The following is a 14,794-nucleotide window of genomic DNA, read 5'->3' on the forward strand; positions in this document are numbered from 1 at the left end:
TAAGGAAGACAAGCATTAGACTCACATGTAATAGTTCCTGAAATTTGCCTTTTTCCTTCTCCCTTCTTTTTGGGAAGGACAGGGCAATGTATCCTTATATTGTACGGTATCTCTCCTCCTCTCCACTCAAAGACTGTTGACATTGGTTTTGTGATCACACTTGCAAGTACTCTGGGCACTCAGGGATACAGTTCGTGTGGGCCCGGTGACATGAATACCATCAATGTGGCTAGTTGCAGTCACGTCTCCATGCTTGTGTTCTCCTTCTCTCCTAATGATGTTCATTCTGTCTTTTTTAAGGTTGATGATCATGATACTGTAGGGAGCACATAAAGTAAACAGGAGTTAAGAAGTGTTGCTTTCATTGAACTCTTTTATCCAGGAATAATATTTAACCTATCAGCAACCATGTGGCCGGAGAAGGGACCATCCGAGTGGATGCTGATGATAGACATTTGGGAGGCCTGTCTAGGTGCTCACTGGCTGGATATCAGGTTACTTTTATCCCAGAGGAGATCTAAGGGGCCTCAGCCCTCTTGTTCACCTAACTAGGAACATATGAGGGTGGACCCCCCAAAACTGGAATTATCTTCTGGAGGGCAGGCCCTTGTATGTAATACAGTCGTCCCCCCACTAGGTGAGTATTCTAGGAACCCATCTGTATCAGCGTACCAGCTGGCGTTGTGTGAGAGGCTGCATTCAGCTTCAGAGAATTTTTTTTAAGACTCTTTCAACACATTTGCCCATTTCATGAAGGGTGAGTTATGAGCACACCTGTTCACACTGCACTGAATGAATGTTCAGCAGTTTTTGACCCAAAACACATAATCCCCATGCCCCACCCTCCCCATTTACTTGAGCTCAACCCAAGTGACTATATTGTGTTTTCTCAGATGAAAAACATCCTCAAAAGGAAACATTTTGCCAATGTGGAAGAGGTGAAACAAAAACATGACAGAATCACTAAAAGGCATCAAAATTAATGAGTTCAAAAAATATTTTGAGCAGTGGAAAAAAGTCTCGATAGGTGTATTCCATCAGATGGAGAGTACTTTGTAGGTACTCTCCAGCTTAAAATTTAAACATGCAAGAATAAATGCACAATTTTTTATAAATAAATTCCAGGGGTTTTTTTGGTCCCCCCCACCATAAGCCATTAGAGTGTTGCCCTATACTTAATTCCACAATACTGCTAGCAACCTGTCCAGGCTCTGGCGTATCTGTTCCTGTATTCCTTTTTAATCCTACAGCTACATTTTTAGCTCTTTGAAAACCCAGACTCTTTCTTGTACCGCTTTGCGTCATTCTAGCTTCATAGCAACCTGTTTGTTACTAAGTACGGACATGCCTGTAATATTTTGATTAGATTATTCTTTAAAGAAAAATCTAAGAATTTGTTTTTATTTGGGCACTGGAACTTTTTTTGCTTACATATTTGTTTATAGAGAAGCATGCCTTAACTATTAGCATTTTCCTCCATTTCCCCAATACACACAACCTGCCACAAATACCCTGCCATTTCCGCTTGATCAAATAATATTTTAAAAGTTTAAGTGGAAGCTCAGTATCATCTCTCTGTTATTCCTCTGGAAACTTGTGCTGGGGAAAAGTCTCTATTTCGAGGTTGTAATTATTCTCTGATGGATGCTTAATTTTTAGGGAGGTTTGCTAAATACTTCAGATGCGGTTATGAACCTGGAGCTCAAAGACGGGGGGGTAAGAGAACTAGAGTGGAAAGGAAAATCCCTACGGATGCGAGGCCCTGCCTGGCATGTCATCACATGTGTCTTGCAGAAATGAATGGTTTCATAGGAGTCCTCCACCTCGGGTCAGGATAGGCCAGCAAGCGAGACACCTGCTAGTTTAAGTTCCAGAGGGCTCTTGAGTCATTCCAAATACATTCTTGGGGAATTTCATGGAGCTGTTTTTAAAGCAGTTTATGTGCACTGCAGTAATGGGTAAACTAGCTATTTTGACACATTGCAAAAGAATGTTTTTGGAGAGAGAAACACTCCTAGTAAAAACAGGCAAGTGATTGAGGGACATTTCATTGTAGCTGAACTTAGTGTTGATGTAGGTGTTTAAACAGCCAGTTCCCAGCTCGCTATTTAAATACCTATATACTGAATTAGTTATTCACCGGGGAGAGATGCTGAAGAGAAGCAAAAATGATACAATTAAGTTACAAATATAGGAATACAGTCCAAAATATCCCAACTGTCCTCTTTTTCTTCTTTAACGAGTGTCATTATATTTTGATGTGTTTAATAATACAGCAGAGGTTAAATGAAACATGAAAAAGGGATGTACATTAAAATTGAGATAACTCTTCCTTCAGTGAAGTGGAACCCAGCAGATGTAGCAGCACACTGTAATTGCTGCCTGTTTCCTGTCAGTCTGATTAAGTTGCATTGTCCCAGCTCCAAGTGTAAGAATCAGTGGCTTCCCATAGGGCACAGCATGGGACGACGGGCTGAGGCAGTGGCGTAACTACGCGCACCTCCTGCTTCTCCTGGTAATAGTGTAGACGTACAATATACATTGATGACATATAAAATCAATAGGCTGTGTAGTGGAGTAAGAACACACCATAATCCGTCTTCTCGAAGTTACATCCCGGGAAAGCCAAGTGAACAATAACACCCAGAAATCTGAGGCTCCGCGGACCAGTCTGCTAGCATCAGAGCCGAGGACTGGGATGCTCGTGCTAAAAGAAACATATACAGTTAGAGTAATCTAAATGCGATGATATCTGAGATCCGCCTAATGCTTTTCATTCTTCCCCCGTCCCAACTGTATACTGTGGTTTCTGAACCGATCCGTCAATTCGCAGATATTTATTGGGTATGAAAGAAGGCCGGGGAGGGATCATAAACCAGAAAGTTTATGATCCACCTGGGGAGACAACACCAACATAACGTGGAACAATTAGAGAACTATTAAGAGATACACTCTGTGAGCAAGAGTTCAGGGAAGGGCCAGCCTGGTGCAGCCTGGAGTGGAGGGAAAGGGCTCTCTTGTGGATGGAAACTGAGATAGGCCTTGGGGGAGAGGTGGGACTTTTTGAAGGGAGGGGAGGGAAGACGGAAGGCGTTATCGTTCTGTGAGATCCTGGTGACCAAAAATGTCCAGGTCAAACTGAGCTGAGGAGAGCTTGAAGAGCTACGTGTAACTGGAAGGGCTGGTAGGGGGTAAAGGAAGAATTGACTGTGTGAGTATCTCAACAGAGGCACCACCCTGCCGTGATCTCTCACCCGCTACAAAAATAAAGATAATAATGATAGCTGTCAAGAGAAGCTCTTGAATCGATTTCGTTTCGCTGAAAATGTCTCTGATGTGCATTTTCATATTTAATTTAACAAAAGCCGCCACAACGGCAATGGTTGAGAAATGAGAGGAAAGCAAGTAATCATTTGATTTGAATATTTGGTCCACATGAAGTGATCTGACTGCCTCTTTCTGGCTGTGTTAGACACTCTTGTGAATAGCGTCAACGCCAATGTATGGTGAGCGGACCAAAATATACTACATCACACCGGCTGTGAACAACTGGACTCCTCGAATAGAAAGGGAGATAAGGACATGCAGTTCTGGAACCTGCCCTTAATGCATTTCCTTCCTAAGGTCTGAGAGAAGAGATTAGCATTATATATAATACATTATCGTATATAAACAATTCATAAAAATGCAAAAAATAATGCCACCCAGGGCCAAGAGGACAGTGTCTGTGGAAATTCAGAGGAGAGTGGGATGACTCACAGCTGCCAGTGGTCAATGCCTCTCATTTCTTGTATGCACATCTGACTTCAGTTTGACCTCAGGTTCATGTGCTTAAGCTGCAGGTTTCATTTGGGGACGCTGCGATAGAGTCTTGACTTCCAGAGTCCCCAACAGTCTGGGGACTCTGGATGTCAGGAGTGCTTTGGTTTAATAACTTGTAGTCTAATGGGAAAGTTTCAGACTTGGCAAAAAGGGATCAGCCAGTCGATCCATTATTGATAAGCCCCTTGAACTGTTAGAATAATTATGGTCCTTTATATGCCCAGGAAAGGAATACTTCCTTTGAACTGTTGTAGGCACGGGTGGACTGAACTGAGATAGAATTAAGTGGATTCACTTCTACAGCAGCTCAGACAGAAAGATCTCAAGACGTTTTAGATGTTCCTTGTGACCGTGACCTGTTTCATTGGATCTCTTCATTTCCTCAGCTCATCCTCCTCTAACATGAATGGAGGAATTCCAGCCACCCTTCAGAAATTTCAGGCTCTGCACTCTCAGGAGACTTCACCTGTGCTTACACATGCAATAACAGATTCTGTGTGGCACCTGCTTTTTCCTTTGCCCTGCCTCCTGGGGCTGCCTTATGGTTCTCTGACCCCCACATATTGCATGTCCTGATGGTCATGGTCAGGTGACATGGGTCAGCATCTCCTGCTGTGTATGAGGGTGCTCTCTGCTCCGTCCTGTGTCAGGCTCAGTGAGTACCAACTGTTACCTGCCCCCAAACCCCAGCTTTCTACAAAGCTGACTTAGATTTTTGGTTACCATCTTTATTCCTTAGCAGGCTGACAAAAAATCCTTGCTTACCAAAGGTTAACACCATCAATTATTTTTGAAATAGCCCTTCCCATCACAGCAGTCCTCTGTCCTTAGACCAAGAGAGTGTGACTCCACCCTTTCTTTAGTAAGGTATGCTTTCCTAAGTGATTATCTTGGTCCTTCTTAAAAATAGATGCAACGTACTCTATTGTCCATACAAGTCATACCAACTGTTAGTCACATAATGCTATCTCCTTAATTCAATAGGGATAATATTTGTTGGGAGAGTCTGTTTGGAAGGCAATTTACTTGCTCAAGAGGAAAACACAAAAGTCACAAAAAAGGCAACACTGCCTCTTGTATGTAGTGTTGTTTATACTTTGCATTACCTATAAAGTATATTGAATATTACTTTATTCTTTATGGATAATTTAGTATCATTGACATGACCATTGCATGAAAAAGGAGACTTCATTCTCACTACCGAAAAGCTTGGGTGACAAGGAACTGCTGGAAACCTTGCAAAGAAAAACAGATGATAACATATTGGAGCCAAGCCATAAAAAGTCTGGGTATCCTAGACTTTAGGACAATACATTTCACAAAGTTGAAGAAACAATAAATACCATGCCTTCAACAAAGTTTCTAAAGTAAGGACTATTAACAAAGGAGTGGATCTCAAAAGAGAAAACCTGATTTTAAAGTAAAAAGTGCCTCAGATGAAAAAATCTGAACATTAAAAGAGAATGTGGCTCATTCCAAGAACAGCCTTTGGAGTCTTGAAGGCCTGAGTAGTGTCCTTTCTTTGCCTCCTACTCCTGAGGTGACCTCAGTGCAAGGTTTCTCCATTGGCCGTATTGACCGTTGGGCCAGAACATTCTTTGCTGTGGGCAGCTCTCCCGTGTGTGGCGGGAGGGTTGGCAGCATCCCTGACTTCTACCCAGGGCAGGCCCATTTGCATCCCCTCCTCCTAGTTCTGAGAACCCCAAACATCTCCCAACATTGCCAAAGGTCTCTTGGGGAGCAAAATGACCTCACTGAGAATCACTGCTTTAGACAAGTATTATATATATATATATATACTTTATATATATATTTTACAGAACTGTATTATATATATATAATACAGAACTATTCCACAGCAATCATGCTCCCAACTTGAGCAAACACTGCTGTCAGGGAGCTAACATAAAGCATTTGGGAAAGGTTATCCGATCACTAAATCTTTTCAAGTTTCCTACAAATTAAAGGAGTTTCACATGAAATTTCCATATCCGGTAGAAATATACAGCCTATCACTAAACACGTGGTATAATTTAGAAAGGAAAGTATAATCATAGGAACTATGATGGGTTTATGAGAACAAAGCAAACAGCTTAGTTTCTCTTTCTTTTGGATAGAGTTCTAGTTTGGGTAGCACGTAGACCCCATGCGGGTGCACTGTGACACAGCTGGTGCTCACCACCTGGAGTTAGCCTCGATCCCCAGAAGTTCAGGGCCCGGTCTTCCACAGGACTGTCCTCACGTTGGATGAAAGTTCTCCAGTCACCCACTCTTCTAGCAAACTGACTGCCAACACAGGGCGTGCTCATGACTCCCCTCAGGTTTGATAATTCACCAGAACTGCTCGCAGAACTCTGGAAAGTACAATATTACAATTACAGGTCTATTGTGAAGGATGCCCACAGGGAGGGCCCAGGAAGGAGCACAGAACTTCCAGGCCCTCTCTCCTGGGAGGCAGCACCTGTCACTCTCCCAGCACATGAATGCGTTCACCAGCCTGGAAGCTCCACTAAGCTTTGGTTTTACTGGGGTTTGGGCATGATGGATTAACTTATTGGCCATGTGATAGAACTCAACCTCCAGTCTTCCTGTCTTCCCTGGAAGTTGAATAGGCTACAAGCCCCAGTTTTCTAATCATGAGGTTAATCTTTCTGGTGACCAGCCCTTGTGGTGAGGCTCTCCAGGAGGCTATTAGCTAACAAAGATACTCCTATCACTCAGGAAATTCCAAGGGCCTTTGAAGCTCCCTGCCAGGAATCTGGGACAAAGACCAGACAAATCCTTTCTTATACCATAGATACATGTAGATAGAGAGAATTGCATGAATCTAAGCTATCTTTACTTTAGCAAGACAGCTGGCAGAGTATTTTCCATTTGGTGGAAAATACATAGAAATATTGGCTAGTTAACAGTATAATCAGTGGAATTCATAGTTAAATAGTTTCTATTCCAAGGGCATTATAGAATGGATTAACCTGGAGGAATAAAAATTAAATTGGGTCAAAGAAGGCATGTCTATCAAATTTCCAGGTGACATAAGACTATGAGGGCTAGCTAATGTTTTAGAAAAACCACATGACATTTCAAAAGCATTTCACACATAAAAGAAGTACGAAGACAGGTACCTTCATCATCATCAAGGACTCAGTCTCCTTCTATCTTTCTGCTCCGCCATCTTTTCTTTCATTGTCAAGGCAGCCTCGTGGTCCAAGAGGATTGCTGCAGCTAACCATGACATTCGTATTTCAGGTGGAAGGAAGAAAGAAGGAAAAGGAAATATAGGTATACCTTGCAGCTGCTTTAGTTTCCTAGGAAAAAGGAGGTATAGATACATCATGCAGCTGCTTTAGTTTCTTTTATAAAGCCTTCCCAGATTTTCCACAAACTTTCACTCCTAACCATTGGCCTTGAGTTTACTCATTTAGCTGCAAGAGAAGCTAGAAGACATTTTTTTTATTTGTTTAGCTGAGCACAATGCTGTCCTACCTCTACAATCAACCAACCAACAAACCGATCATCCAAACATTCAATCAAACTAAAACAATGAACTTTACAATCTTAAAAGGCTGACATAGGGTAACTACTAATAAAATGAAGCTAATGAGATAAATAAACTTGAATATATATTAAAGTGAGCTTGAAAATTGTAACTCCCACTCTCAAATATAGGTGGAAAATTTAGCTAAATAAAATATTAGCACACGTAAGCCAGTAATGTAGTAAAGAAATAATATTTGTCAGAGCAGGGATTATTTCAAAGTGCAAAGGTGGTTTAATATCTAAGTCCCATTTGTCGCTCCTGGGCTCCAAGTTCAGGTGCGTTGGCTCCTCTCAGGCCGTATTTGTTGTTGTTTTTATTCTTCAAATTAAAAGCAATGCTGCAATGTGCTGAGCTAAACATTTTTGTACATTTTTTAGGGAAACTCATAGTTGTAATTCTTTTTTTAAAGAGTTTTATTTATTTATTTTTAGAGAGAGGGGAAGGGAGGGAGAACGAGAGGGAGAGAAACATCAATGTGTGGTTGCCTCTCACTTGGCCCCCACTGGGGACCTGGCCTGCAACCCAGGCATGTGCCCTGACTGGGAATCAAACTGGAGATCCTTTGGTTCACAACCCGTGCTCAATCCACTGAGCCACACCAGCCAGGGCCATAGTTGTAGTTCTTGAAAATACAGTTGGTAGGTCAAAGTGGAGGTGCATTCTATATCATGTTAAGCCTGACAACTTGCCCTTCGAGAAGACAGTGTCAATTCACCACTCAAGGCAGTGGGTGGGAGTGCCTGCATTTTCATAACGTCCCCTCACACCCATGTCCCCAACACTCAGTCCTCATCTGTCCATGAAGCAATGTCGTCAGCAATGGAGTTGAAACCCGACATGCACCCTCTCCTGATGCCTTCCCTCACCCCGCCTCCACAGCTGACTCTGGTGTTTGTGATTATCCTGGGACATGATTTAATGACAGACTGCCTATCTGTCCAAGGTAGAGGGAGTTGACTAAGTAAATTTTGATACCTTGAAGTGGCAAACTATTATTTGTGAAAATAATGAATTAAAATTTATTTTTATTATTATAACACAATACATACACATTATTGTGCATTCAGAAAAATAGCCTCAAAATGAAACAAAACTAAAATCACCATTAATCCCACCAACCAGATGTAACTATTATTCGTGTGTTGCAATGTCTATTGTATCATCTAATCTTTTTAAGTATAGTTACATATTATTTAAAAATTAAATTGCATCAGAGTCTTATAATTTTCTTTTCCTCTGAGCAATCCTCTATAATTTCTTTTTCATTTTACAAATTACTCTTTTAAATGTAACTTAACAACTCTGTGTGGTGTTTCACTGGGTAAGTGAATATTTACTCTGTTTTTTGATATTTTTGTATTATTCTAATTTTCTTTATTATAAAGGAAACTGTAGTAATTTTTGTTGCTAAATCTTTGCTATACAACAATAGATATTTATTATGTAAATTCCTAGATGTGGAAGGGTTTTTTTTGTTTAAAATTCTAAACAAAAATAATCATCAGGAGAATCTTTAGTGACATGATATGTTACTAAGTAAAAAAGTAAACTCAAAATACTACAGGCAGTGTGTTTTCAAGTGTTAAAAGATGTATGCAACGTGAAGAGGCTGAAAGGAAATACAATATATCAAATTGTTCACAGGTATCACTGGCATGTGGATAGCAAGTTATTTTGATTTGTTTTTTTATGGTTTTCTGTGTTGTCCATTATTTCTAAAGTAAGCATGTATTTCCTAATAGATCAGAAACAATAATAACTTTTTAAGTGATTGGATAAGTATTGAAAAATTGCACAAGTACAAGGTCTGGGGAATAATCGCTTCATCAATGCCCTTGTGAGAAAGACTCAAGGGTCATAGTGAACCACCAGCTCAAAGTCATATTAAATTGTCTAGAACAAAGCAAGATAATAGTTGTCCCACAGTCTTAGTCTGTGGAACTACAAATGTCACACTGTATTCTGTAGAGAAGATATGGTGTGTTTAGTAAGTGGCACTTACTACTTGGTTGTTAAAAGGGGTTGGAAGCTGGTACAAATTACTGGGCCCACCCATCCATAAAGGCACCGGGGACTGATTGTATTGTGTATCATTGCAAATCCTCTGTTGCTGGGGATGCCTGAAAACAACATTAGGGTCCTAATCCCCTCTGTGGCATCGCCCTTGGTTGGAAGGGGAAGAAACTAGAAGTCAGAACCACGGCGTTGAAGGAGGAATGGTACACTTCCGTTGAATCGAGGTTAGCATTGAATTCCAAAGGAATGCAATTTGAGATTCGGGGTATCTAGACTCTCAGGGGCGAGTGACTACACCATGACTGTAGCTGACACGCTGCTTTGGAATGGGCACTGGGAGGGGGCTCGGTCCCAGGCGAGGGCAGCTGAAGTTCTCAGGGCGTGGCAGGAGTCACATTATGGAACACAGCAGGTTTCACATGCCACAAAAATGCCCCTGCCTGGGACCCGGCCTAGTGCCTTTGTGACAGCTAGGATGGCAAGGCATGTAAAACATCTGTATTCTTCTGCCAAACTAAATTTTTATCTTGAATCTCCCTTCTACTTAGTGGCAGAAAACTTAATCTGATTAACTTTTGTGTACTTGCACACTGATTAATTTTTTACCCACTTTCAGACAATTTGGGGCTCTGTTCCTCTTCCAGGCCCCATGGCAGGGACCCACCTGGTTCTGCGTGGCCATTCTCCCAGGCACAGAGTCTTGGCCTGTTAGCAGTCTTGGGCTAGGCACTCACTTGCCAGCCTCTGGAGTCATGATCACCCTTTGAATCCCTCACCCCTTTCCTCATTCAAGCAGATTACTCTGCTCTGGCTGCCCATTGACCCCTGGGCAAATGCCCCAGAGAGCACCTCATTACAGATGGCAGATCCTGGTTCCCAGGCCACCTGTCTGCCCTGGGTGGGCTCAAGCAAGCCCGCAAGTCCTTCCCAGCCACGCTTGTCCGAAAACGGTCTGATTCTTATGCAAGAACAGTACTGACATTCTGCACGATACTTGGCAAAAACACAAAATCTGATTCCCTCCCTCTGTTTCTGGAAGTTTAGTAACATAATTGCATGAAGGGTTTGATAGAATCAGAGTTTCATCATTCATCTCTCTTGAAGAGATTTAAATGATCTTGAAACAAAAGGAAAGGTAGTATGTACCCCTGGGAGATCCTTCTGGTGTGGTTGTCGTGAAAACGAGAATTCAGAGGCCCGTGCAACGTGAAGCCACCTTGAAAATGGCAAATATCAAATTCTTTAAGGAACAGACAATCTACGGGAACAGATGGGCGCACCAAAGACTCACCAAGTTTATCAACTTTTCAAATAAGCTAACCGAATTACTGGCAGATGTGATTTGTGTCCTATTAGAAGAGGGTGAGCTGACCAGGAGTGAGTCTCAAAGAACAGTCACAGTTATTTTAATGGAGGGAGAAAAATCTGGAATGGAAATGTAAGAAATTGATACTTCTTCTTACTCGCTACCATTTGTTAACAATATTTGAGACATGAAGAGAGGGAGAGGGAGAGACCCCGAAATAGTTCTTATTCATAGGAGAGGCTTCACAAATGTTTGTGAAATGATCACAGTGGGGTTGGTTTAAGCTCCAAGTGCTCCCGATGGAATTTACAGAAAAGTCCCCTCTTAAACGTGTTAAGTTCAGTTAAACAGATCTTCCTTTGAAAGGGAACCTCTTCCTTTTTTTGCCTGTAGGGACTTCTTAGGTCATGTTTGCAAGGCTGTCCTCAGCTGGGATACACTCACTGGCTAAACCTGATGCTTATGATGATGCGTGTCCGTTCTGATTGGTTGGTGGCAGTTTGCTACTATCCCGTGACTAGCACCTCTGCCCCTGTATCACCAAGAGGGGTCACCTACGAGGAGGCACAGTGGATTAGTGGGGAAAGGATGATGTTGAACTAATGGTATTAAAGAAACTGCCTAGCTATTTGGGGGGGGAAATCAGATCTTTACTTCACAGCCCAATAAATCACAGAAGCAATACAAAGGTATATGTAAAAAAAAAATGAATCCATTATAACAATTCAAGCAGAAAAAATAGGTAAAGATCTGGTTTTCTGTAGAGTAACAGAAATCAAAGGGAACAAATGCTGAGAAATCCTTGATACATTTATTTAAGTAAAAATGTGAAATTGTCCACATAAAAAAATCATGAACAAAATTAAAAGGCAAAGAGTAAAATTGGGGGGAAAAGCATTTGCCACAATTACAAAAAAGGACTGATATAAAGGGTTATATAAATAGGTTAAAAAAGCATTAAGGCCTCAATAGAAAAATGGGCAAAGGACAGTAATAGGTAATTCACAAAGGAGGAAATGGCTAATGAGCATCTGAAAAAAGCTGTTTGATGGCAGTAGTGCTAAATAAATTCAAATAAAACAACATCTTTTTTTCACCTATCAAATTAGAAAAGATTTCTTTTCTCAATGGCATCAGTCATTACCAGGGACACGAGGAGAAGGCAACATTCTTTATAAATTGCGACGACTACTCCTAGAAATCAATTTGACCTTATACTGCAGAGCCTTAGAAAAGGCTTATATGTGTGGGTCTAGTTGGCTAACCTACAAAGTCACAGAAGTCTATTCTACCAAAGAATCTTACTCAAAGATTCATGTACACAGATTTTCACTTTAGCATGACTTACAATAGCAAAAACCAAAATTTACTAACATTCAACAACAGAGAATGACATATGTTGTTAATATGTAAAAATAGGCTGTCATTCAAAATAAAGTAACAAATAACTTTTAGTCACATGGGGGAAAATAAGTTCCAACCAAGGCTAAAAAAAAAAACCTGGAAGGAAATATATTAACTGTGGTTAATTCTTATTGGTGAAAATAAAGGACTTCTTGTTTACAGTTATTCTTTGTATTACTTACACTAAGTTGTCTGCAATGAAAATGTGTTACTTTCATAGTCAGAAAAAAAAGATCATTTTAAAAGCAAATCTCTAGAATTAATCTAGCTTTTCCGTGACAGAAAACACCAGAGGAAAACATTCTGAGGAATTGTTTTACAGTACTTTCTAAAACAGAAATTCCACAGTTCTCTGCAAACACAAACCCCAAAGTAATAACTATTTTTTTTTGGCAGAGCAGTAGTAAATAATGAGGCAAAAATTATATATATTTAGGGTTTTAAACTATGTTTAAAATATCTTTTTAAAAAACCCTGGAGAATAAAACTCCCTTAACTCAAGGTTTAAGTAAGAACACAAACATTTTTGTCTTCTGTTTCCATTAACGAGTTTAAAAACTACACGGGGGTGTTTTGCTTCAGCTTCGCTGCTTGCCATTTCTGTGAGCGTTGTTGTTTGATCTCCACATCAAGATTTATGATGTAGGGATCACCTGCTCCAGGCTTCCCATTCCCCTGCTCCTCCACCTTCTCAGAATTCCACGTCTTGCATTTATAGCTCTCTGGCTTCTCACGTGGATTCACACACTAGTGAGAGCCCGTGTCTTCCCCCAGAGTCAGCCCCAGGCAGACTGTCAAAGAGCTAAGTTAATGGCTTCCTTCCTCCAGCCTAGCGTCTGGTGCATTGCCACCCTCTCAAAATCTGCTCTCACAGGCTTTAACCACACGAAGCTACACTAACACTTTGAGCATCTAATATACACCAGGCACTCTCTCCACGGCTTCCACCCACACTGTTTCATCTTATCCTCACAATAGCCTCGCACAGGTTCGTTTGCTTCATTCTCCAGATGAGGATGCTGAAACCCCAAGAGGTTAAGAAAGTCGCCTGTCCTTACACAGCTAGCCACTGCTGGCAGGGTCCAAGTTCACAGCCAGAGTAGTCTGATTCCAGAGCATACTTCTTCTCAGTGGGTGGGGTCAATACTTTGGCCCATTAGGACCCCTTTGCATGCCTTTTAAACAATCATACAGATTGTCTGTTTCCCAACAAAAATTCAAATTATTCTTAAATTTGGAAGCCTCCCTGTTTTCTCCTCAAATAACTTCCCGAAGAATAAGGACATGTGCCTAATTATATCGAGTAGGTCTATCGGTTGAAAAAGAACGTTACTAAATGAATTTGGGCACCATACGGTTTTCTCAAATTGTCACACCTTTTCTGAAGACGCATAATAGATAACGAGAAAATTCACAGGCTTGTCTTTCTGGGAGCTTAACATCATCTCCCCACTAATCTAGAGATCCTCTCGGAAGGTAATTAATTTCCCAGCTTCCCTCTGAGATTTAAAAATACTAATTCTCCAGGAATTCTGCTCTGCCCCTTAATCAATTCTAATTCTGCTGGTAACTAGCTGTATGCCCTCAGGTGTTTCACTTTGGGCCTTTAAGTTCCAGGCTTCTCCTCTGTGCAAGGGGGGTTGGATTAAAAATCGTACTCCTCCTGAGAGAAGGGTGGAGAAAGTCATCAAAGAAATCATGACCAGATCCCAGGGACCACCATGTTCCCCACACAATGATTGTTTTTCTTATGTCTGATTGGCCTGACCTCAGCTTTATTGTGCATGTATGTATCTATGTATGTATGTATTTGCTTAAAACGACATATTTTATTTTTTACTGAAAAATAAATTTTTTTTTAAAAAATGTACTCTTTTCCTAAGGTTGTGGGAGAATTAAATGAGATAATAATGCAAGCGAAGTTTGTGGTGCAAGGGCTCAGCAAAGTGTCCGTCCGTACCCCACTCCCCGCCCTCCTTTGCACGGTGGTGTTTTTCTCCACGTAAAGGTCGCCGTGTTCTTCTCCTGAGGGTTTTCTTGACCTTTTTCGGCAGGACACTAAATTCCGATTCTCCAACTCTTTTCTAAGAGACCTTGTTTTTCAATTATGTACTTGCTGCAACTTCTCCATTCCACATCGTTAAACAACCTAACAGGGTTTGGACGAAGCCAGGGACAAATCTCTTTTCCATCTCTCCGTTTTCACTTACCCCCCTCTGCCCCAGAAAAGCCCTCCCCAAAAATGACAAGAGCAAACCCAGAGTGACAGAGAGACAAAGCCCCCAAAGTTATCAGTTAAATCCATTCTCCCTTAGTGGTCAAAGAAACAATGTTTGTCAGAAGGGTAGCTTTAAAGTAAGAAGGAATGCAAGAGGGTTTTCCGAACAGACTTCTTATTTTTCGTCATCCGTGTGCAGCAGCCTTGGGTTCCTTCACTGCTCAAGGTCAAGGTGCTGCGGGCCTTTTGACATCTGGCCAGCGCCTGACGGGATCACACAAATGTTTATGGTGAATGTGGTACAATGAAGTGAGGGAATGGACTCCTTCCCACCCCGTAATATTTAATGGAAATGCTTTTGCTGACTTTATAAGGAATTCTTGTCGATGGTTAAAGAATTAGGGACTCAAATCCTACAGCTGGAGGAGAGCTTATGACTTAAAAGGAATATGAATTCTGTGTTCAGAAAACTTCCCCACACTCTCCT

Source organism: Phyllostomus hastatus, unplaced genomic scaffold (genome assembly GCF_019186645.2).
Source record: "Phyllostomus hastatus isolate PE091 unplaced genomic scaffold, TTU_PhHast_1.1 phas_contig_80, whole genome shotgun sequence".
NCBI classification, from domain to species: Eukaryota; Metazoa; Chordata; class Mammalia; order Chiroptera; family Phyllostomidae; genus Phyllostomus; species Phyllostomus hastatus.